Here is a 24,377-nt window from a genome sequence, read left to right as displayed (position 1 = left end):
AGTACTTTGTGGCCTTCACCAGGTGCTCAGTGTTGGAGAAAGAGAGGAGAGCGGCCCCCTTTCCCTCCCCTACCTCACACTTGTTGATGGCTAAATTGAGCCTTAATTCTGGGGTGGCTGTTATTGTCCCAGGGTTATGGTATGGTCTCCTCCAGCTGGGGGATAATAAACCCATTGTCTTTGTGTGAGTTTCGGCTGCTCACCTGTTAGGCTTCATAGGATGAATGCAGTTGTGGGCGATCGTTTCCAAATTGCTTCCTCTGCAGAGTGAACAAGGTCAAGCGGGGACTCAGGTGGCCCGCTGGATGTGTCTGGGATCATGCTATACCTGCAAGGGTCCGGCCAGTGTTGTGTCTGCGTTTGTCATGGGAAAAAAAGCGGAGACTGTTTACCCGAGGTCGTACTTCCCCTCCCTCCCCATCCGCCAGACTTCTTTTTTTTTAATGAAGAGGAAGTCGGCTTGGTCCCCAGACATCCCTCTCCCCCCTCACACTGCCCGTCAACTTATTGTTTGAATACAGTAGTAGTAGCGAGTAGATAAAAATTCAAGGAAGACTGTTTGGGTTGAGAGAATGTGCTTTCATACATGAAGTCTAGTGGAGGGAAAGTTCACTGTTCTCACACACACACACACACACACACACACACACACACACACACACACACACGTCTGCCAGACAGCTTTTGTGTTTTCCTGTTTGTGTCTAAAGGAACCTGCTTACCAAATGTCCTGCAGTAAAGGTGAAGGCACTTTCCCTTCACATTGTGCTTCATCACAACTCTGTTCTCGGGCCAAAATCACTGGGTCAGCATAAAAAAAAATACAATTTGAGATTCTTCTATATACATCCACATCCAATTATAGCAATTTAATATTTTTCATGCTTTCTCCTCTTTCATGTCTCGGTCTCCTGCCTCATTTCAAGAGCAACATGAACACATATGACTGCATTACCCTTTATACACATCCTTTGCGATGGTATTCTAATTATAAATACTTTTACTTTTACTATTCCAGTTGACGAGGTGTTGTGCAAGGCTCAACCACAAACTACATTTCCTGAAATGATGTCCTTGAGCTACTGTCTGCAAAATTTTTTTTAAAGCGCCTTTGATGCATTTGATTTGATTATTTAGACAGCAGATGATTAAAAAATGCGCAGACAACTTCCATCACCAAGGGAATTCACCTATTTAATTTGCATAATTAAAAATTACAGTAAGGGAGTGACTTCAATAGTGAATAGCGGACAGTCTGGATTCAATAATTGTAGACTACGGTTATTGTGGCTGGACACTGTGGTGAGGTTTGATATAAAGAAAGTCAACTTCAAAGTAACCAAGTGGCTCCTCAGCGGCTCTGTCAACACAGACTGATGGAGACATGCAGCCAGTTACCTTCACTCTCATCCTTTTTTTTAAGTCTGTAAATGGAATTTCATATTTTCTTCACGTGTGCTGATGAGATTGAATGTGGGGTTTTTTTCTGCCTGTGTCATAAATCATAAATCCATCTCATGAAAAAGTTAGGAGAGTGTCAGTAACAATAAGTAGGTTTGTATAGAGTTGGTAGCTTGGAGTTATTGCGACCTGAAAGGACTATAATTCCTCACCCGTGGCTGAGCTGGAACAGCTTAGACCCCTTAGTCACAGTTTAGACAGAATCCCTGTCATTTGATACCATTTTTTTTTAAGAGGCTGCTCTCGATTGTGGTCGCCGAACCATGAGAGAGTTGACATTCATGCTGAATGGCAGCCAAAAAAGACTGGGTTATTTTAATGAAATATGCATGGAGGTGCATCAAGGCTCAGGTTTCCTTGACAAAAAAGCAGGAGCACACTAAACTACTAGTTTACTTTCTTGTTGAGGATTAGATTGACACTTTCATGTCTGCACAGTAAATATGTAGCTGGAGCCAGCAGCTTAAAGGGATAGTTCACATGGGTTAGGGTTAAATGAAATAAACTCATTATCTACTCACCACTATGCCGATGGAGGGGTGGGTGAAGCGTTTGAGCCACATCCAATGCAACTGAAGTAAATGGTGACCAGAAACTGAAAAAACATAAAATGCCTCCATACTGCTCCTGTGTCATCCAGATCTAGATCAACAAATCTTTTCCAATTTCAGGATCTTAGAGTTGCATGTGGTTTGTTGATGCTAAAGTCGCCAGTGCTAACACCTTCTCATAAATACTGAGGCCTATGAATATAAATGCAGTGTTGGTCCTTGTGAGCTCTATAGCACACTGACTGATTAACAGAGAATGTCCTGCAGGGCTGTGCCGGCTGGAAGATATGGATTAAAGTTGAGCTAGTTTGAGGTTCATGTCAGTCTCACCTTGCTCATGACCTTTAACCTCAGGAAATGGGGAAACTGAATTTAGCTCCATCACAGGAATCAGGTCAGTGACATTCTAGCATAACAAAGTTTAATCCTGGTTTATAGAGGTTGAAAAAACCCGCAGCTAATTATGAATACAGTGCACTACTGATATATGCACAGTGTGTCCAAGCCTATTATGGATGGTGTGTATGAGTGTGACTGTGAATGTGGCTGCAGGAATTAGTTTGTACCACCAGGCCTTTTGCCAGTTTTTTCATGTTGGATTCATAAATAATGGGAACAGTAATTCTCTCAAATGGCTCATTTGGATTCATGTTTGATTTGTTTCTGCTTTGTTCCTCGTTTGACCCTTGATCCACTCAAAGTGCAGAGTTGTTAGTGAATCCATGTAAGAGCTTCAAATCAGATTTTGTTTTTCCAAAGCCCCGGAGAAAGGAAATTAATCATTCCTGCTTCATGCAACTCATGTTTTCAGGGCGAGTGTGTTTGACTTTGTTTTGTGTGAAATAAACACGTTGCATGAATGCCATGTACTAACTGCATGTAACTTGCTTTCCGCCTATTTTCCAAATTCATTCTTAAACTCACAAAAGAAATGGCACATATTGTTTGGTTGTCATGACCAAGTGCCCAGCAGGAACATGGCTTTGTTGACTGTGCAGTCAGTGTAAGAGAAGTAATGCAGGAGAGATGGGGGAAGAAGTGGATGCTGGTGAATGGCTTCAGATCTACCAACCTGGCCACTGTTTCTCAGGCCATTTGGAGGCTGTGCTACGTCTCCTTTGTTGACTGACCTTTGACCTCTCTGTCAGTTCTCTCTGTCTTGATGGTGGGTTAGGGTTTCAGCGGGGCCGACCTGGGCTGGAACAGGTGTACGCTGCCAGGTTCGCTGCAGGAGGGCGGAAGACAGGTCAGAGTAACTGACAGATGGATGAAGGGAAGGACAGAAAAGAGACTGTGTAAAAGAACCCTCCGGTTGTGAAACTTGAGCTGACGTAGAGTTAAAACAGAGCATGACCATATTATTCTATTCACCTCTAAGCACCTGAGCCCCAGAGGCTTTGTGGGATGTGTGTGTGTTGCGTGCCTGTGTGGTGCCTGCTCAGCAGTGCATGCACTCAAGAGACAGAGAGGCAGTGAGCAGATGAGAGACGAGACAGGAGAATGCAGGGGACTCTGGGCTGAGCCGTCCCCTCGTTTCATCCCTGCATGCAGTGTGACTTTTGCTTTATGGCATGTGGCTGTATTAAACCACAGAGCAATAATCTGGTGTCAAGTGGTGCAGAGACCACAGACATCAGTCATAGTGCTACCGTGCTGCACTGTATCTGTGAGGCTCAGCAGGATGCAGCTGTTCGCTGCCACTTCACCTCAAGTCTCCGCAGCTTCAACCAGTCGCTCTTTCAGCAGCTGTCAGACACGTCTTCAAGCAACAATTAGTTTATGTATATTTATTTTACAATTAATATTAAGGCTGGGAATTTAAGGTAAATATTGGGTTTCCACCATGTTTCACACCAAGTCTTAAATTATCATGTGCTGAAAGCTGGCACTGAATTACTTGTATATATTATATTTTCATCTCGTCCCTGATTTGAATCCAAATTTTTGCCAGTTTTAGTACATGTACAGTTGCTTGTGTTGAGCTAACTTTAGTTTTGGCATCTTTTATTGAAAGAAAATAGGTTTATAGTAAAACACTTTCATACTTTTTAAAGTAGCAAACGTAAAAAACTCATGAATGATCGGCAATGGCTCAGGAAATTTTCATTTTCCCCCACTTACTGTACGCTACAGTCGGCACAGAACAAAAAGCTTTGATGGAAGATGACTTGGAATAAAAGATTTTCCCTTGTTTTTCTGTATTTTCCAGCCTTTATATCCTCCTGGCAGCCACACAGTGCAGCCATATTACTTTAAATGCGGACGGTGGAACAACCCTGTCAGTAGTAAAGTGAACGTAAATACTTTTTTCAATTCACTTTCCTGCCTCCAGATTTTCTCAGCTTCTCCTGCATTTCAAGGTACTTTAGGCCAGAAGCCTTTTCTTCTAACCTTTAGTCTGGGATGGAGGCCATATCTCCACAATGTCTGCTGCAGTTTCATTTTACATCTTTAATGTGGTGAGCCGAAAGTCAATTGACCCCAATTGTTGCTGCACAGGCCGCTACTTATCGCAATTGCGAGGGTGAATTGCTACGAGGCAGAGTGCAGGAAATGGGCGTTCAGATGCGAGCGCTGATGGAAACTGAGCCGCTGCGAGGCTGATGCTCAACGCCTTTCATCGGGACCAAAGTAAAGGAATCTGTTGGAGGAGGTTAAGGAATTCTCCACCTGCAATAACTACAATTCCTCGCGTCTGCACGGCACTCTCGGCAGCTCAGAGGAGCAGATCCACAACCGGCGAGAATAAACAGGAGCTGACTTAAGTTTCCAAGCAGATGCATGCGCACATACGCACACACTGTACATACACAGGCACGTGGGGAACACAGGTGGAATCATGCTTGAGCTCAGACACACACACAAACCTGAATGTGTCCTATTCTGGCCATCTGCTGCAGCTGCGTGCCACTGAAATGTGCGTCTACAGAGAGCCATCCAGATGTTCCCTCACTTACCTGTCAAGGTGAGCACAGCTTTTTAGAGCTGCTTAGACCGGGGGGTTTACTCTGCCACGTTGAGTTACTGTAAAAGGCTCCAGTGTCTCATTCATTCAAAGAAATCAAATATACAAGCCAGCAGATTATCCTTAATAACAGTTATTCAGAAACGCTGTTTAGTCAAAGTATGCGACTGAGGAGAACAACTGCACCATTATCTGAGCTGATGAGAAAGCAGTTTCGAGTTACCAGAGGGCATGAGCGTTCACACCTTGAAGACTGTCTTTGCTTTTCTTTAATTTCTGTAGATTCTGGCCTGAAGCAGCCAAATCTCACCACAAAATAATGATTATTAAAAGGTTTTAACATTTTAGAAATCTTTTTTGTACTTAACTTGCACATTTCCAGTTTATTGAACTTTATCCTCCTACGCTACACCTCTGAAGCAAATGTCCATACTTTTTATTCCACTACATTTGTCCTTCATTCTTAGTTTGTTGTTGCTTTTCACATTACAATTGTTCTTGCCCTTCCTTTTCAAGGAACCCATTTATGTCCAAATGTGTTGTTACTGAATTTGAATGTTCCAAATAAACCCAAAGTGTAAATGTTCCTTTGTTGGTTTAGACAATTATCCTGCTCCTTAAGTTAAACAAACAATTTATACATAATCCTCTTGGATTAGCTGCCAAGTACTTTGTCCCTAAAATGAAAACAGGGTTTAACTGAGGTTTTGAACAGAGGACTTTACTTGTTGTTGTGTTTTTCATCGTGTGGTATTAGTTTAGATTTACTAAAGTAAATTATCTTCAACCACCATTGTCCAAATGTTCCCACTAAATTAAATATGATCTGCTCAAAAACAATGATTAGGTTTCCCAAAATGTTTTAACTATTTCTCTGGCTAATTTGCTAGAAGTGGGTTAGCATGCAGCCTAGGTTATTTGGAGACTCTAAATTCCCTGCATGTGGATATACATCATGCAGGAGGCAGGACTTGTAAATTCCACTGTGGAAATCACATGTTGCGTATCAACACCGTTGTCGGCCCTAATCACCAAAAGTTGGCGATCTGTATAGATAATGGATGGAAGAATGATTTGCCAGCTCGCATTTGCACAAATTTAGTTTGAGTGTTCACTGTGAGCTATTGTGAAATGGCATTGCCTGTCTCATCAATCAAATTTGAGGATCTGGTTTTGCTTAGAGAGTCATTTTGACAGAAGTCTTTGATTATAGCAACGGACACTGCCGAGGTTTTGACAGCACCTATATTCTTTAGCTTGTTCCTTGTTGCTTTTGTATCTGATGAACGATTGCCATGCATGTCTGAATGGGTTTGCTGCTGTTTGGTGAAGGATCATGTGCTACAATGAGCCAGACTGAAATGAAACAATGAACTTGCAGTCTGGGCTGACAGGACGATGTGTTACGGCACAGCACAGGTCTGCGGAGCATGAGAACGGAGCAACAAAGGCACAAATGTCAATGCGCAAAGAACACAAATGCAACAAGAAGTGTAACCAGTGAGAATTAATCAGTTTGACTTGTTAATTTAGGGTGAGCTGCCTGCGTGTGTGCGACTCTTTGTCTTGTGCTTTCTCTGGGCTCCTGGTGCTCGGCTCCATATGTCATGGTGAAGTGAGACGTGCACGATCGAGGCAGACTGCAGTCCATTATCGAGTCTGATTCAGAGTATTGGAAAAACATAGTTGTAGAGATAAATTTCCAAGACACGGACACCGCGGAGCGCCGAGTTGGAGGGGCTCCATAAAACGCGCTCAATTGACAGCAGGCCTTGTGGCAGCAGACAAATCGCCCTGGCTTATTGCGATGTGCTGAAAGAGAATGCCAACGCTGTGTATCCTTGCCAAGATGGATATGCAGACGGCAAACTCTGCACTGTTTGGGCGGGGCTCCCTCGCTCACAGCAAACAAATCAGAGTGCCGAGCCTGCGTCGGACTTGACGTTGCTTTGTTTCCTTCTTTGGCAGATGTCAATGGAGCTTCTACCTCTCACCTGCCAGTTCAGAATGCTGCCAGTGTTTGGCCTCTGTGGCAATATTTACCCTCAGAGCGCCGTGCGCTGAGCGGGGCCTAGATGTGAGAGAAGCGGGTTTATAAAATCGCTCATAAATGTTTAAATGGACTGAGCAATAGCTTCTCTGAGCCTTTGTCAAAGTGCCAGCAGCGAGGCACTTAAAGAGTTTGTCTTGGCAGCGATTTTTTTTTTCTTACTTACACAAAATAAAATAAACTATAAGATGATGAATTATATACAGTGTTGTCACAGTTTGAAGGCCTTGTGTGGTAAAGTTAAATGATGAGGTGTATATTATTTAAAAATTGACGAAATGATCAAATTAAGCGTCAAAGTGTCAAAACCAAATTTCTGATCAACAGGTTTCTTTGGCTACTTGGTGGTTGTGTAATCACTCACATCACCTCATGAAGTTGTTATTGTGAATGCAAACAGTTCCAAGAATATATGTATTCATCTGTCTCACCACTCTTCTTACAGGTCTGTTATTTCCAGACATAGGCATAGTTTTCTTCTTTGTTCCTGTTTTCTGTGCTTTGCTGCGGGGCAGGTAGCATACAGTGGGTTTGAGAGCTTTTAGATCGAACAATAACAGTAAAGTTTAAGGTAGTAAAACCAAAAGAATGAGCTGAGACATGCTTAAAATGCTGGTAGGACTGAAGGGAACTGCTTAATGAGATCAGATTTCTCTATATATGTAGCAACTGATGAACATTACACACTGCTAGCTATCTCATCCATTGGTATAAGAATAGTGATGAGGGAAGCTTTTATAACAAAATGTGTTTTTGAGCACGATTACACATACGCAAATGTAGCGGTGGCAAACCTTTGCCTCTATTATAACTTTTGATTTGCACTATTCACCATCATTTCGGTATGTTTGACCGTGCCCAGACCCTGGTAACTTTCCAGGCTCACAGTTCACTGATATCTGCGGAATCCATCCTCAAAGGCAGGGAGAAACATAAGGAAAAGCAAGCAAGTGGGCATGTCGATGAGGTTTTTAACACGCGGCAGATGCAAAACTGGAAGAAGAAGGTCGATGAGGGCCGCCGTGTTGATGTGCAGTAAACAAAAAACATGTGCGCCGCCTCCTGATCTACCGACACACACTCCCACATCTGAGCGTTCTCCTGTTATTGCTAATACGTCTGACCAGGACAAACTCCAGAAATGTCTGAAACCAATTTTATAAACATTGTCAACATGAGTGCATGTCGGAAAACTGCTTTACTAACTCTAACTGCTAACCTCTCTGCAAATACAAAGCCACTGATTGTAAGGTATTATTTATTTAAAACTGGAACAATCATCCGTTCATTCCCAGCGGAGTCTCTCAGTTGCCAACAGTTGTAAACCGTAGTTGTGGTGCGCAGCTGCTGTGTGAGTGCACCGCTGCTTTCATGTCATATTTCTATATGTGTCTGGCTGACAGAATGCATGCGTCCCTGTGTGAGTCTATTTGTGTTTGTGTAATAGTAGATGGATTGTGATGGCTTGTGTTGTGATTGGTAGATGGGTTGTGTTAACTTGTCTTGCCGGGGCTGTGCGCTGGTGCTATTTTTTATTGTGGGGATCTCATTCAGATACGTATATAGTGCTCCATAAATCCTGGCGCTGCAAGAAAATGCCAGTCAAAGTTCACGCTGCTCATGTTCATTTCATGCTCGAGTGTCCAGCTCCACGAGCGAGGATGAGTGTGTGTATTGATGATGTGCGAACGTGCGTGTAAGTACTAGAGGAAAAGAAAGAGATGAAGCACATTCAGAGTCCCTCCATCCTTTCCACTTTGCCGTAGAAGTCATCCATCTTTCTGAACTTAACTGCTACCAATTTATGATTGCATTATTATAGTCAGTGTTTTATCTTCATTCCAGCACACAGGCCTAGTGGTGGTCTGGTTAATGGAGAAGGTGATGGAGAAGGTGACTGGCCAGTGCCATTACTATGGTTCTTGCTGGGCTTAGCTTTAGGGTGAATATGATGAAAATACAAGCCCTCCCTAGCTCTGATTTTAGCCGTGCTGGATGAGTCTCTGCTCATCATGTGCTCATATGATTGTGTAACTGATCGTAAACTACAAAAATACACTCAGGTAGCAGCATAATTATGGGCCTGAAATATTACATCACCAAACTAGAATGGCATTCAGTAGAGTGCATACATGTACGTCCGCCAACGCCCATCCGCTCACTCATGAACTCATATTCAAATCTACTAGATCCAGATTTTGATTTGATTCCACGCCAAATTGCACACACTCATCAATATCCAGTAATTGCTCTCTGAGAAATCAAAAAATGTTGAAAAACGCCATATCTAAAAAAGTTTTTTGCTAAAAAGGTTGCTTGCATGCACCACCCCTCCACAAACTTTCAAGGATATCATTTTTCGTGTAATCCTGCAAACAAACAAAAAACACAGACAATAACATAACCTTCTCGGTGAAACATCAGATCTGCATCAGCTTGTCTATCTCCTGAAAGAGAAGTATCACAAGGAAAGTGGAACATGTTTGTGTTTTGCCATTCTTGATTTTACTTAGCGATTTGCCTGCTGACATTTTCAAGGAAATAGCACAGACTTGCAAAAACAGCAGCGAAGTTGCTTTTATTACCTCGGACAAAAATGTGCATCTGAATTTCTCAATAAGCGGAACAACTGGAAAGGTCAACCTCAGCTGTATGGATTTTCATAATGGATTTCCACCAGAAAAAAATTCAATCGAGACACAGCAGCAGTGTTTGTTGTCCATGACTTGAATTAGTTTTCCTGCAAACTGGTGCACTTGTGATACTGTTTCTTTTTTGAAAAAAAAAAAAAGAAGCTTGAGTTGCCTCCAAAGTGTTTTCATAGTGATCGGAGATATTTTCATCCCTTCTAGGCAACAGTCACGTTAGATAAGCTTCTAAACTCAGACTCCCTTTAGATTTTATGACTCATCCCATTATTTGTGCAGATAAGATAAGATTCTTTTGTGCCTTGAACACACAGCAGCAAAGTAAAAAAACACATATTGATATACAGTTTAAAAAGACATTACAAAATCCACTGCAATACAATAAAATCTAAAAATATTGCAAAATTATGTTACCATTAATTTAACAGTAGTTTCATTACATAATAAATTTAGTTTTTCTAAGAGAAATGTCGTGGAGTTTATAATGTCTCTGTGTTGTAGTGTGTTCTTAGTGATACAGATATTTATAAAACTATAAACAAGGCCAACGTAGAACTGATAACTGATCAAACACCCCGGGCAGAATTTCTCTCTCCATTCTCCATAAAGCTTCTTTATTTTATCTTTAATTATGAACAAGGGTAAGTAATTCTGGGACTCTGATGTTCATACTTGACATTGGTCTTAAACTGAATTCATGTTGGTTCTTAAATTTAAGTAACTTTTGCAGAAACCCCGATACAATGATGAACTGGCACTAATGTCCACATTAGCACTGTTACAGTAAACTCGTGCTCTGTGGAGGTCACTGGCGTTCTGACAGAGGCAAAATTAGCATAATTACATTTACATTCAGATCAGCAGAAACGTCCTGTCGTGAGAAATGATGCCATCTTGAGCTCGTCATCACTCCCAGTGGACGGAGTAAACCTTCCCCCGTCTCTCTCCCATGAACCGACTCCCATTAATAGATCCGTCCTTTATGCTTCCCCACTTGTTACTGCCGCTCTATTTTATGATGTCACCCTCTCTCCTGAAGAGCTCTGGGCTGTTTTATCTCCTTCATGTGTGTCGGGCACTTAAACTTAAACCTCTCTGTTTACGAGTCCCAAACTGCCTCTCCATCCTCTGCGTTTGCTTCTCAGTATCAGCTCAGCATCGCCTGTAAAAGCTGAGCCGTCCTCGTTGTTCTGGGGTGGGTGGGTGGGTGGCGGGGACTCGCTGTCGGGCCTCACAGTGCAGACCCCCAGCTAAGTGCCTGACTCCGATACTGTGTGTGAGAACAAGCCTGTGAGAGAGTTTTTGTGATATGTATATGCCTCTTTAGTGCATTTTTGCGTAGACACGTAGACACTCACAACTGCCTGCTGATTGGGTCTTTTCAGTCATGACATACCCTTCGCTGATTTGTCAGGCCCCTATCACATGACCCTCTTCTGGATGAAAACAACAGCCATTAGCCTTGACCACCAGTGTGGACGTCAACATGGATAATCAATTACAAGCATTACTGACCATGTTATCTTTGCTACAGAGAAACCCAACTCTCTGCGGAGAGAAAAACCTCCCTCATTAACTGGGAGAAATGATACAACTACTTACATGTGTAGGAGTCAAACTATCATTCTAGCAATCTACAACTATTCCTGTGTCCAGCGGTGCATGCATGCCTTCCTGTTTACAGACGTGTCTGTATGGATGGGGCTGAAAACTGATCCAGAGCCAAAACTCTCTAGTGGAGATTGTTTTAGTTTGAATACTTTTCAAAGACAACTTGGTTGTATGGATGTAGCTAAACTAACTATTGTACTAGTTAAACTTTTCAGTTTTCTGAGAGTCCTGCGGGCTAATTGATGCTGCCTGCCATAATTGAATGTGGTTTGATTGCTGTGACATTTCCCTTTCATTTGGATTTCAGCTATTTCGTTTTTTCAGTTGTCAACATTAATGTGGTATGTTTGCTCTTTGTTTGCCACAGGCTGTTTGGCAGCAGCTCACCTGGTGCTCCTCTCCGATCGTAGCTTTGTTTACTGCTCTAAATTTATGCATCAAACAAAAACATTGCTGGAATGCTTTGAACGTGTCTGTGCAACACGGAAACGCTTCCCTCCCTCCCTCAGATGCCCGGTGAGAAGGAGGGAAGCTCTTGGGGAGCACACCTGTGTCTTTTGGCCTTGGTGAATTCCTGCACTGCTTTAATGCTGGGAGCAGGAGTGAATGCCACTGTTGTGTTCAGTCCTCTGCCGTGTCCAGCTCACCCACCCTCGCTTTATGTCCTTCAACTGCAGCAACTCATACGAGCAAAAAACATATAAAAAAAACAGGGTCATTCTCTGATGTATTGCAAGTTCGGACAGCTGGCGAGCCATAAAACTATTGTTTACTCGAGCTTTAATGTGTGGTTTTATTTACTCATACCTTGGCTACACTACTGTGGATATTTTTTTGAACAGATATTTTTCCCTCCATTTATAAAAATCTTTGTCCAAGCGACCTTCATTTAAAAAAATATCTCCATCCAGATGACAACACAAAAAGGACTACAAATGTTAACGAACATTGACTTCGGAAGGTGGAAAAATCTCAATTTCAGTGGGTTAAAATGCTGTTTGCGTGTGGAGGAGACGCCCAAAGACAGCGGAAGCCATGTGACCTTTTTGCCTTGAGTTCCGCTGCTCAGAAATAATTCACAGGATGTTAATTCCATCTTTTTTTGTAAAATTGACTGATTGATTTCGTATAAATGAACAATCTGTGATTTTCTCTTTTTTTCTTTTTCATGTGATGCTCCTGACTTCTCCGTGCCTGACCCGAAACACAGGTAAACACATCTCTGCACAAATGCATTCGGTTTCTGTAAAGCTGTCCTTCCTTTTTTTGTTAGCGTTTCTCCGCAAACATGTTTTCAGCCACTGTCATTACCACATTCTAGCTAGACGCCGCCCCCCTCCTCGCCATTCTGTCCATCCACTGACCTCTAGGCCTCCCATCAACCCACACTGGGTGCTTTCATCTCTTTTGTAAGCAAGAGGCTGTTTCGGCTGCGGTCTCCAATGGAGGGGTGAAACCGGGGCACACTTGAACTCCCACGGTAGCAGCCGCTGCAGACCACATTTGAACTGAATTTGAACTATACACCTGATTTCTGTGTTTCTATCCCTTTCATACAGTTTTCTCCGCCTCTTAACCACACCCACGAAAACGCTTACACTCAACGCACATTCATTTGTCGTTTTCCCGAGCTTAGTTGCCGCACTAGAAAAGTGGTTCAGAACAGTGTTTCCTGCTCGAGTTGTTGAGTTATAAAGGGTGCTGTAAAAAGCCCTACAGTAACCATTGAATTCCTTGGTGGCGCTGTGGGGATGGAGCGCTCGAGGCTCCTGCAGCCGCTAAACAATACTTAATTAGCTCATAAACAAAGGCCAGTGGGGGATCAGAGAGGGCAATCCAAGTGTCCTGTTCCTTTGAGCTTCTCCCACCATCAACAAAGCTCCTCTAATGGCCCCCGTCACTCCACTTGTTGTGTCTCACCGCGGTGTGCATCCTGACAACATAAAAGGCCCACATTCCAAAAAGAGACTCAAACAAGGGATGCGACCCATCCGCACCTCCCTTGGCCTTCAAAGCAACCCCCCGTCAAAACAGATATTGACATTGCTCCTCCGCTAACCCCTGCCATCTATGTTTGGGTCCCCATGGTGACCACGGCAGCTTTCATCTCGTCCCATTTAGCCTTGTGTCCGTGACTTTCGTGGTCAGTTTTATTGCGCTCCATTGTGTGACGCTGTGCTGGCATGCTGCTGGGAGCCTGCAGGGATATGCCTGACACAGGGGAGACTGTGCCAGGATCTGGAAAGGTTATTCAAGTTTGGCAATGTAGACAGGTGTGTATGCAGAGTGTGTCAGGTTGTGTGCGTGCCTGTGCGACACAGAGGCCTAATGTCTGTGTTTGTACTAGATTTAGTTGCACAGTTAGCATGTTTTTTTTTGTATGTTTGGACACGAGTCCCTCCAAAGAAAACAGACATCCACTGGCGCACGAGGACGGCCCCGGCAGCAGGTCGGAGGCATTCTCTGCTTGTTTGCACGGCCGTGTTATCATCTCCTGTTTCCTGTCAAAACAGGAAAAGACGGGCGAAAATGGAGGCTAGGAAAGTGCAGCCTTGATGTGTGTTGGCTGGATGTCCAGCTCTGCCTGACAGTGACCCTCCTGGCCAGGAAAAACAGACCCGTTTAGGGCGTAACCCGCAGCGAGCTACCTCATGGTGTTATTTTTATCACTTTTAAAAAGCACAGCGAGGGATGCTTTTCCCAGCTGTTGACACAGGTCTGGGTAATTTTTGTCTCCAAAACACAGTGCAGCAGATGAAAGAGGGAGACGTCCCATCTGGCCTTGTCCCATTGGCTGGCAGCCTCACATGAGTGTAGCTTCTGTTTAGGAAGGGAAATCCTTTTTGACATTTTATTAATCATGAAAGCGAGACACTCCTTTTCTTTGGATGATCCCCAGACCTCCATCACAATACCTTTTCCGTAATGCTGGAGTTGTCATGTGGTTTCAACCATCCATCAAAAAGATTTGTTCATTCTTTGCAACAGGATGCCGAACACACACACTCACACACACACGGCAGACATTGTAAATGCTCTTTTATTGGGGCACAACTTCTTGCGAGTACATTCCAGACAGTGGAGTCAGCTCTCGGTGTGGTGCAGGCGGTGGATTTCTGCTGATGGCACGGCAGGTAAAAGCCCCAGCGTCTGTAGCACTACGGCTAAATGAGAAGGCACGGACAAGGTGCACTGCACAAACAGCTGATTACTGAGTCAGCTAATTATTGACTGGTGAAAAATGATAAGCATCTCCTGCCTCGCTCATGCTCAGGGAGTCACTCTGTAAAACTGAGAGTTGCTCTTGTGGAATTCCAGGCGTTTGGTGGCAGAACTAAGTTTGGCTCTTTATGGGGTCTCTAAAAAAGAAAGAGCTGCTTGACACAAGAAAGCTATTGTTGGACAGACGGATTTCACCAAGCCTTGTTTTCTGTCTTTCATTTCCCAGCTATGTGTGTGACACATTGAGGCCTGAGGAACCACAACTTTAACTTATAACACACAAGGAGCAATAAGCCAAGTTTGACCTCACAGAGACTTATTTTCTCTATGAGTAACTGAAGACGAGACCAGACAGGTAAATGTCTGCAATATCTCTGTCAGCACGTAATGTTGGACAGGCAGCAGAGGTCTCCTCCTTTCTCCGTGACCCAGATTAAGATGCGGCTTGTGGGGTCGATGTCATCTGAAGGGAGGTCGGAGTTCATTTGTCTTTCCTGACAGACCTTCAGGTGGTGTTCCAGCGCTCTGGCAGAAGGCCACACCGCCGCTGACCTCCATGAGTTGCGCAATTAGTTCCCCTTTGACCCTGCAGTCCCACAATAAAACCATGAGCACGGACCGGGCATGCTTCTGCATCCCCAGACCCTCGTACATATCACTTGGTATGTGTGTGGGTGTGTGTGTCTGTTTGCAGCTTGAAAAGGCACTGACTGTAGCTTGTGATTCAATCTGACATGTTGTAATAGCTCTGACGTCCTTTGTCTTGTTTCAAATTAACAAAACAAAGAGACTGGAGACGTGCATAGAAATTTACATCCCTGGCTTGATGATATATGTGGCTACTCTCCATTCTCCACTCATAAATATATAAAAGATCCATTAGTTTGCATCAGTCTGCTGTAGACCACACATCTCTTTACTCCTTGAGTGACTATTGCTTTTTAACTGCTCTTAACTGTGTGTGTTTCTCTGAAGTGCAGTTAAGGCGCATCACTCAGGGATTATGCAGACAGACAGGTTCAGATAAATGCTTTTGTATCCTTGAGCCAAAAGTACAAATCACTGCAGGCTCCAGCTCTCGATTTTCACTTTGCTTCACATGTTCTGCCTTTTCTTTGGCTCTGAGCATAAAAATTCAGCAGTGAAACCTGCAGCTTTTCCGCTTTTGACTGCACAGGCTCTGCTGTGCTGTGACATTTCATACGAGCAGACAGAAAGCCCCCGAAGAATGGGAAGATGAGAATTCAGAACTCAACAGCTCCAAGGTTATCTCTTCACAAAGTAAAGTGACAGCAGCAGTGTCCTTGTCCATCCATTTTCATGTCCCTGGCATAAGAATGAAGTCAGTTTTGTAAGTTGTTTCCTGTTTCATAATTGGTTGTCCAAAGAAAAGGCTAGATTGGCAGTTTTTCTACACTTTTAGCTCCTGTCACCTTACACACAGATTTGTCAGACCCTTTTGAGGCTATTTCAAACAGTTAGTAACATACAAAGCTTTCGCAAATCCATCTGTATTCCCCTGTGTCTGATGGAATGTGTCTGAGCATTACTTTTTTCAGTATATGGCTGTAAGGAAACATCAGTCTGTCCGTCTCTTACTCAATATGTCTGTTGGTCCATCATTTGGGTTCATTTGTGCACTGACATTGTTCCAGAGATGTTCCTGTTGTTATAAAAGCTAAACTCCGCAAAATGTCTGGACCCAATTTTAAGTTTGATGTCAGAAAACAGCTAAGGTGTGTCCACACTGTCGTAGCTGGTAATAAAGCAGAATTAATGCTAATAAATGCAAATGTTTTCCTTGAACTATCACTATGAAAATTATTTAGAAAAACAGTCTGGCTTCCAGCCAAACCAATCCTCAGCAGCTCATTTGAATATTAAGTGAAATGGTTGGAGCAGCTTTGTGTTGTGGGCCACAAGGCCATCTGCAGGATGCTATTGTTCCTGAAAGACAAAGTGGTAAAATGTGCATGTGAAAACATTTTGATAAGCCAAGCAGTTTCTAGGATAGTGAATGAAAATCCTTTAGACTCAGTAAGTGGATTAGCGTGCGCTATTTTCCACCAAGACAGTTCAGCCTACTTCCTTATCTCACTAAGATTCAATAGAATGTGTCTAGACATCTCAATTAGCGAGAAAAAAAAACAAATCAAAAAATATACTGGATACTGGTTAGCGCTTATCTCTGTGTGTTTTCACTCTCAATTCTCTCAGCAGATTTCAATGTCTAGTTCTCATAAACAGAAAACTGTTTTCCATTAATATAACCCCCCCCCATGGGCTGATGTTGAAATGTCTATTATTAGTGAGAATTGTCTCCTCTGAGAAGTCAATGGCATGGTAATGACATCTTTCATGATAAATTTATACCCCCCCCTCCTCTCTGCTGTACCTACACTAGGCTGTTGCAAGGGACTGATTCCGCCACTCACGACTCGTCTGCTCCATTGTTCTGCCTGACACGCAGCAGCTTTGTCAGACACAAAGCGTGTCACTCTCTCAGAGATAATGCCGCTGCAGACTGGGAGCGGATGGGACAGCCCGGCTTAGTTTGGTTTGTGGTTTCAGCCTATGAACACACCAGGGAAGTTAAAACCAGGAGGGGACTTTAACGGGGTTCCATACTCCCTACGGCCTCTCAGCAGTCAGCCTGTTGCTCACATATGCACACTGGGACATGAGCCGATATGTGAAAACCGAAAACCTGTCGAAAGAGAAAGTGCTGCGCTCAACAATAAACACTTACTGTGCCTCGTTATGTGCCTTCTCCTCACACACCAAATCTATATAGTCACACATGTAGAGAGAGAGAGACTCCAACAGTGACAGTAAACATTCATGCATATGGCTTCTCGACAGTACAATTACTGTCTTGTCCATTCCAGGGGGAAAGTGGAAGAAGTAATTGTTGGAGGATACTCAATATTTCACCTTGTCACCACTTTCTTACCTCTTTATTTTCATGACCGGGACTACATGTATCTTTTCATCTCTGCACAAGGTGTCTGGGATGAATTATTGCAATAAGCATATAAAATGAGGCAAATATGCACCTTGTGAATTCATACATTAAAGCATATGTGCTCTCTAACGCTGCCACGCTGGCATGAAGAAAATATTTACATGTTGATCTAAAAATGATGAATTCTAATCATGTTGATGTGTAGACGGAGATTATTTTCCCACTATGGGCTGTGGAGGATGTTGATGAAGATACCATATGCAATTACTTCTGTTTGAGCATGAGCAACTCCCTTTGCATTTTCTCTGATAATTAACCATTCGTGTGCGCACTTGCACACCACACACTTTACGTTCTGTGTGGCTGAGGGAGTCCTGCGATGGAGATTAGTCATCGTAAGCTTTTGCAGCAGTTTGTTTTCTCTCTTAATAAACTGCAGGGAACAGGGAGTTTTCACCCCCCCCCAAAAAAAAACTCTCTGTAGAGCAAACTACAGTGAATGCAGCTCTTTGAGAGTGACAGTTCAGACAGAGGAGAAGCAGGTGGCTGAAATCACTGTGTATAGACTGCTTGAATACAAGTGAAGAAGGGGTTTGAGCTGCTGGAACTAACTATTGTATCAGGATCTGCTGCTCTGCATTGAGTGTTTCAGAGTGGGCTCTCGGACAAAAATAGATCTCTCAACCAGCTCCTGTGGATAGACAGGAATACTGAACACTCTTTCAGCCTCACACTGCTCTAATGAGGGCTGCAAATGCATGGAGCAGAGTTAACATTTTAATTCTGACCCCACATGCTCAGTTTTAGCTTTTAAATGAAAGTGGTTATATTATTTAAGAGTACTTTCGTGTTTTTCCAAAATTGCAGATGAAGGAATGTTTTTTATTATCTCTGAGAATGAGCCAGACAGATTTTTACCTTCCTCTCCCCTCTTCAACCTCTCCTCCCTCACTCCTCCTTCTGTCTTTGTTTTCACCTGCAGTTCACAGCAAATACCTGACTCCTGCCTTCACATCTCGCCTGTTGAATCTTTCATTATGCATTTGGGTTTGTTTCCACAGCCCAGCCTGGTAGGGAGAAAAGGAGAAAATGCCTTGAGAGCATCCCAAAGCCAAAAAATCTAATTCTAATTAGAGGTGCACAATTGCTGGCGCAAGCGTACATAAACGCAATCCGCAGCGTCCCTGGTGAGGACAACGTAGCATGCAGCTCTACTGCTGCCTGAGCTGCTCCACAGCAGCCGTAGTCAGGGAAGTGGAAAATATTTGAAGAGTGGGGGAAAAAGTAGTTCCATCCGTCTAGGTTATCTCTTGATGCGTTGAGCATTACTTTTTCACTAATGAGAAAACTTTGGAAGGATGGTTCACATTGCTCTCTTCACACAGTGCATTGTTTTAAACTCAGTATGAGATGAAGTATCGATCGCTCACCACTAAATGCCTAATGAAGACGTCTATTCGGCAGCTAAGAGTTAAAATCTCCTCAGGCTCACACTGCTGAGTCCAGCCTGGACCTCCCAACACTCGGCAAAAGCTGATGAGAGCTTGACGGATCTGGGGCTCAGGCAGTGACGGCTGCCTTTCGTCCACAGAGGAGAGAGAGGGACACAGAGAGAAAGAGAGACAGAGAGATACAGAGAGGGAGAGGGATGTTGGAAAGGGGGGGGGAGGGTCAGTGAAGTCTGTCCAAACAGTTTGAACAGGGCTTGTTTTCTTTATGTGTGCGAGTGAACAGGAAAAGGTAATTAACTGGCCAAGTGGTGAAAGGCTGGAGTGATGGATGGGTGTGGTGTAAAGAGACAGCCGCCACACACACACACACAGAAAAACACACACACACACACACAAACATATTTCTCCCTTTCATGTAGCCTGGTCTTGTGAACACTTATAAAAACATGCATCTCATTCTGCCGCAGTAAGAGCAGCTAGAAGCACCCACACACACACACACACACACACACACACAAGTGGGTCGACCATATGGAGCAGTGACACGATGTGAGGTCATCAGTGATATCACGCTGGTTTCGCAGAGTCATGAATGATTGCGCCTGACTCTTATCTTTTTTTAACTTGAGGGTCAGTGAGATCGATGGCCTTTTTTATTTTTGATTGACATCAGTTTTTATGGAGCTGCAGTGTAGTGCACGGTCACAATGAGCAGTGTCATAGTCCTTGTAAGCCCCAAAAAAACACATATGTCCCAGCAGATCTTATCATGAAAAAGGTGACAACTGCATTTTGAAGCAAATCCCGACTGCAGACTTTGCTCCACCCTGTAATTGTTCATCGGAGGATGTGTCAGGGTGATGTTCTGGACAGGTGGTGCTATCATGTGTTGAAAGTGTCACTAAGAGGTAAAGCCTATTTGCATTTTCTGTCAGCATTTCACTGACAGTGCGAGGGAGGAGAGGGCTAAATCACACGGGGGCAGACAGACTGACATCTGTTTCTGTGAGCTCCTAGTGACCAGATGCTCGGCGCAGGGAGACATGACTGAGCATTTGAGGGAATAACTGATGCAAAAAAATCTGATGGACTTTCTTTAAACAAGGTAATCGTCTGTTTGATCTAAAGGGAGGGAAGTTTGCTCACAGAGATGTGCTGTTGACTTTGTGAGTAAGCAGTTTGTCTTGGAGATTGTTGCAGAATTCAGTAATGCTGTCTTATCTCTGTGGGGAAAATTTTGTCACGAACTCTGTTTTGCAAAGTCAGCGTTAGAAAGTGTCAGTATGTCTTAATTTTGTTCTTTTGTTATTGCAGATATTGAAATATCGGCCAATATATATATATCAAAAAAATCTGGCAGTGATTCCAAGATGTTATTATCAAGCCCTTATGACAAAGAGTTGTAATTCAGGCTTGATATTTTACAGTTTAACCATAAACTTTAGCATAAATTGCTAATTAAAACTTACTATGTAGAACTTTGATTAAGAAAATGATTGAGTTTTTTATGTAAGCATAAATGCACATCTTTTCTGCATTGTGTAATCTGTAGAATAAAAAAGAAATTATATCAGGAAACATGCTGATACTGATGTGTCTGTGAAAGGCTTATTATCGGTCAACCAATAAATTCAGTCTATAGCAGCCTGGGAAAAGCAAGAGCAGAATGGATTTTGTAAACACAGCTTAGGCTCGGATGTTTGGTGTTTAAATGTAGCCGCACGTAGACAAAATGCAAATGTCAAATTATACTCGAGAAGCTGCAGAAATGTTTCATTATTATTTGATGGACTCTAATTAAGAAAAGTTTGAAATTAGAAAATGAAGCAGCCATAGTTTTTCACACAGCGTTGCAGGACGAGTGAATTCATTACTGTAGTGCTGTGTGCTTTTTGTCTCAGGAAGTATTACCAGCCAAGTAATGACAGTGTACTTGTGTTCCTGCAGATACTGTTGCTTTGTTTGCTGAACGTCTTATTGCGGGTTTGTTTAATCTTGTCAAGTCAGCAGACTGACGAGGGCAGACATCTGTTTGATGTGATTTGGTGAGCCGTCCCGTTTCGTGTTCAACCAGATTTTGTTCCCACAGAGTTAAGTAGCATGCTAGTGTGACATCCTGAGTCATTGTCTTCTCTGCCTCCGAGCAGGCAGTGGTTAAATTTAATGGTCTGTATCCGAGATCTGCTGCGGCACTAAAAGCACATACCTGATATCTAATCAGAGTCACAGGCCCTCCAGCTCTCCCCTGCTTCAGGGGATCTGAGTCCACGTGGCGGGTGTGCAGGGCAAGTTCAAGAGGTGGTGGGAGTAGTTGGGGGCAGAAGGCGATTACACTACTGGATGTGTTGCTTTTTATCCTGGGAATGTAATGGGTCTTAATGCCCTTCGCTCACCCGGGGAAAGGCCAGCAGCTGTGCTCGTTTTTCTCCGGCTTGGCTGTCAGAGCGAGCAGGGGCTACCTGTGGGAAAGCAGGCCTGCTGGAAGCTCTCGTCCTCTCCCCGGGATCTGGAACTGTGCTCCTGCGGTTTATTGGAGGGGGGGGGGGGGGGGCAATCCCTTTGAGACCTACGTAGACGGTGTGTGGTTAGGGTCAACACTGTCTCAGGCCAAGTAAACAGAGATGGCTCCTTACAGGGAAGCAGAGGAAGGGAAAGCTGGTTAATAGGAGTTGAAAGGGCATCGGATTTGGCAGCTGCTGTGTGGTCTCGATTTTACAAGAAATGCAGTCATAGGAAGTACTCAAGAATGGTGACGTGTAAACAGGACTGGTGCTGGTGTGAATAAAGTTTAGTGCGGACAGATATAAATGAGCATGGTTTGCACTGACTCATTTTGAGGAATGTTTCCGTGCTGATAGAATAATGAAGGAGAAACGTGAAAGGGGAAGGAAGGAAAGGAAAACCGACTGAGCTGTTTAATCGTAAAGTCAACTTTCACGAGTTCCACTGGCTTGTGTTCCCGTTTAATGAACAGTCAGATTGAACACAGAGGATCGAGGAATCGTCTGCGTCTTATTGCTGCGGTGTCAGTTCTGGACTGGTTCTGCACAATGACAGATGTTAGAAATAAGATGGTATTCATATCCAGCAGAATGCCACAGTGCTGGCAGCTGTAAAACAGTTCACATCTGAGCTGAGGAGCTGAGGAGCTGCAGGCTACAACTTTTCACTTGATTTTCTTTTTTTCTTTTTCATCACCAATGCACATTGATACGCTGTTGCTTCATTTCTCTTTCTGACACCGCTGCAGTGGAGCTTTTATGTCTGGGAAATATCTGTTGGGCTCAACTGGAATAGAAAATATGGTTTCCCAGAGTATTTTACTTTCAATGGAGCGTGCCTAAAAGTCTCTCGGCTATAGCGAGGGGCCTCATGCATTTCAAATCACTGTGACCTCAGCCTGATTTATATCTAGGCCAGTGCTCCACTACTGAGGTGCATCAGAAGCCGAACACGGAAATAGTCGGATTTGGCAGCTTCACTTTGTCTGGGTAGAGAGAAGGTAGCGGACGAGATGAGGCAAATGAGGTGTGATTTTTTTGGGAAAATTCGAATGTTTGAGTTTGCCTGGTTGTGTTTTCACGGGAGAGAAATCATGCGCACCCTCCTCCCTGTCCCCACATCCATAAGTGGTTACGGCTGAGCTTGTTTCCATCAGCCTCTGGGCACGGCCTGTCTGCGATGACACTCTCCATCAAGCCAAAGAGACAGTCAGTTAGCTGGGTGGCTCTCTCTCCTGCCGCGGCTGCCCTGGTTTTCATCACAGTTAGTGTGAGGGACACAGACAAACTTGGGTCTCTAAGGGCTGCGAAGGGCTCATTCCACAGGCACATGCAGGGCTCGCTCTCCTCAGTGTGCTCGCAGTGCACACCTCCTTTCCATAATAAGGGCACAGCATCTGACTGCATTTGTCCCCAGAGTTTAATAAAGATCACTGCTGACAGGCAGTAAACCAACACAACCACCCACAACCCTCCAGGCAAGGGCCACAACCTCGGCCTACACCTCCTCCCACCCCTCTCTCTCTCTCTCCTTCTTGCTGTCCTCTCATCCTCACTTGTGCACTTTGAGTCTCTCTCACTCCGCGCGGATATAGACTTCGGATTCAAAACCAAAACCATCTCGCACTTGTGCAGGAACAATGGCTGAGGAGTCCGAGCCCTGAAGTAGCCCCACTCTTCGCCGCTGCCGGAAATGTTTTGAATATTTAAATTGTTTCGATACAGCGCATCACACACTTCTCTTTGCAGCAGCACTACTCTTCACACCCACTTGCACCTGTCAGTAATAGATCATATGGATAATAAAAGAAACAATATGGCTTCCAGGCTGGCTGCACTCATGTGTCATATGTTTCATGTTTTCAACTTTAATGCTCATGCACAAGCTCTCAAGCTGTTAGATTGAACGCAGGAGCACGAACACGAGAGTAAACTGTGAAAGCAACTAACCACTTTTCACCTGCTTTCCCTGAGCGATATGTGAATTACATACTATATTTATCCCTTCTCCCACCCTATAGATGGACCCTGTGGCCTTCAATTTCACCACATCCACATGCCTAACATCGTCATCATCGTCCCCCATCATCTCCATAAGCCTTGTGGCCGTGACCCTTTATTCACTCCACCGGGCATAAAGCTCACCGACAGCTTTACAGGAGCAGCCCGCTCTCTAACCTCCAGAATGCTAACTGAATAGCAGATGGTCTCAGCTTTGTGTGTCTTTTTATTAGCTCCCCTAAATCAACACCTAACAATGCACGGAGAGGAGGGAGGGGATTGATTTCTTCCATCTACCGGTGCCCCGAGGTGGGTGAGAGCTGGTCTGAGAGGGTAAAGGGTGTCGGGGTGATGGAAGGGCGGAGTTGACTGGTTGTGACGTCGCTTTAATTTCCTGTCTGGGAAGCACGCACATGAAACCAAACCAGACCAGTGCACAGACCATATCAGGCTGCTGTGTTTTCTTCTTTTCAGTAGCTCTGTTTCCCATTTCACACCAATTTGTCATAGGCTGTTTCATGTTATTTCAGCGGAACTCTCCTGTCATGTGCATAAATATGCTGCCTGAGCGCAACTATGGCATCCGTTCACGTGGTCAGGATCAAGCAGCATTAGATATCATTCCTAAAAGCTCAATCATATGTCTATTTTAAGCTTCTTACATTTAAATCCATCCCTCATTTATATATATGAACATTCTCTTTGCTGCTCTTGATCTCCCATCAGCCAGTCATCCACACATCAGCGTCCTCATTCCCAGTCAGATTTATGAGAATTTCTGCATCCTAAGTGTTTTCCTTAGTTGTGCCTGCATCCTTTCCGTGCCTGACCATGTGTAAAGTAAGTAGCCGATATAGTAAATTATTTACCACAACCACTCAGTTAACATCAGGCCAGTTCAATCACAGTCCAACGCATCCTCCTTTAAGTAAGGTGATGATATGGAGATTA

General features: G+C 43.8%; 1 protein-coding gene across 3 annotated transcripts in view; it reads left to right on the top strand.

The window, feature by feature from the left end:
* The window catches only part of kif26ab (kinesin family member 26Ab), a 71,666-nt gene that overhangs the window by 3,695 nt on the left and 43,594 nt on the right, over nt 1-24,377 (top strand). The window contains exon 1 of one of the 3 annotated variants that reach the window (XM_069535100.1): nt 19,926-20,029. The exons of the other annotated variants lie outside the window; for them this stretch is intronic. The gene's annotated coding sequence lies outside the window, so the exon portion shown is untranslated. Of the gene's footprint in view, nt 1-19,925; nt 20,030-24,377 lie in introns of those variants that run through there. 3 annotated transcript variants of the gene reach the window in all.

Source organism: Paralichthys olivaceus, chromosome 12 (genome assembly GCF_024713975.1).
Source record: "Paralichthys olivaceus isolate ysfri-2021 chromosome 12, ASM2471397v2, whole genome shotgun sequence".
Classification (NCBI taxonomy): domain Eukaryota; kingdom Metazoa; phylum Chordata; class Actinopteri; order Pleuronectiformes; family Paralichthyidae; genus Paralichthys; species Paralichthys olivaceus.
The sequence above is the reverse complement of the archived record's forward strand: the minus strand, read 5'-3'. Positions and strand labels throughout refer to the sequence as shown.